Source organism: Dendrobium catenatum, unplaced genomic scaffold (assembly GCF_001605985.2).
Source record: "Dendrobium catenatum unplaced genomic scaffold, ASM160598v2 original_scaffold_72516, whole genome shotgun sequence".
Taxonomy (NCBI): Eukaryota; Viridiplantae; Streptophyta; class Magnoliopsida; order Asparagales; family Orchidaceae; genus Dendrobium; species Dendrobium catenatum.
In genome coordinates, this window is record NW_021390962.1 from 126,158 (window position 1) to 128,024 (window position 1,867).

Below are 1,867 nucleotides of genomic sequence, written 5' to 3' on the forward strand. Positions count from 1 at the left end.
CTTAATGAGTGGCTTTATGACCTTGGTAAGCCAAGCCCACTTGATAACTCAAGTTCTATGAAGATTGATGGCTGAAGGGGATATTTTATAGCATTTAATATCTCCCCTTTATCATGTTTTAGGGAGTAATCATGAGAAGTGGTGGGAAGAACTTCACTCTTCACTCAAGATTTTGTCCTCACCCCCCTATCTTCCAAAAACTCTAATCCCAGCAGCCCAGAACATCCCCCAATGCATAAAAGAGCTTCTCGCCTATAACTAAGCTTCTCCTAGCTATTTGAGAGTGTGTTGCTTAAGCTAGAAACCCTAACTGAGAAGAGAGAGTGAAAGAGAGAGAAAATGATATTCCTGTAGCAGTTTTCGATCTAGCTGCCAAACATTCTTGGGTCCTTCAGCAAAGTTGTAGAGGATATCAAGATCTTTCCAACGAACCTGAGTACTTCAAAATCTGTCCACAGGAATGTAAGATATTGCAACTTTTCTCTAAAACTTTTATTTGAAACTGTAGCAAATCTACAACACATGAAGCCTCCAAACTTTAGGTGTTGGAATATTATATTGCCCTAAAGCTACGTTTAAATTTTGTTAAATTTTGTTGAGTATTTTGGGAGATATGAGCATTTGAAGTTTTCTAGTCAAAATGAACTAGACAAGATCTGGACCGTCCGATCGAAGATCAGACGGCCCAGATCTGGGCATACCACGTGAATCCTTCCTCAAGGCTTGAACGTGGGTCATCCCAAGGTCCAGGTGCGTGACGTGGTGAAATCCTGGTCGTCCATCTATGCGATGGCCGATTTGACCAAATTTGGTCAAAAATAACTTAAAAAAATGTCAAAATCTTCCAAAATTCATAAAAAATAGAATTTTCCACCAAATTGGACATTCTTGGGCTCGTTGGAAAGATATTTTAAAGAGTATTTAATAAAATTAATTTTAATCTGTTTTGAGTTTTGGATTATAAGAAAATTGATTTTATTTAAATTTAGATTTTCCTAATTTTCTTACAATCCAGGGATCAAATTAATCCCAAATTTTGGTGGAATGTTCTTGAGCATCTTAGACATATTATGTGATTTTTCTAGGATCAGATGCTCTTTAATTTTCTGTGATGTGAATTTTCAAGGTAAAATGTCCATTTTGGAAGCTTTGAAAATTCATAACTCTTTAGATACTAAGTATTTTTCTATGAAATTTTTGTGATGTAAATTTATGTGTACCAGGGTTACACACACCAAATTTCATGCCCATTTGAATAGTATGGACACTTAAGGAAAATAATTAAGGAAATGTCTAAAAAATTTAGAAAATTTCTAGGGAACTATACTCACACCCAATAGGGATGAAACCTCAAAGACATTAAACTTAGAGACATTTTGAACCATAGGTTTAAATTTTATGGAGTTTGGAGCTCATTATGTTAGAAAATTATCCTTCTCAAAATTCAGCCCATTTAAGGACTCAGAAAAGCTAAAAAATTACAATAAATCATATTTTAATCCAAAAATTACAAATAATACCTTAAATTGTCCATAACATAATTATCTGCCGAAAAAAACCCTTTTACTGGACCTTCAATTTAACATTAATTGAATTTCTAATGAAAAATAATAATTAATTAATTTAGTTAATTAAAAATTATTAAAAAAATCCCAAATAATTTCTAAACACTTGAAAACACTCCCATGGGTTAGACTTGGCCTTTGGGAGTGATTACATGTAGTTTGGAATGAGTTTGGATCAAAATGATCGAAGCCTTCCTAATTAAGAAATTTTAAAATTCAAATAATTCAGAAAAAATTGAAAATTCATAACTAATTGTAGAAAATTCAAAATCAGTGGCTAATGACTCCAAGTAAGGTCTAGT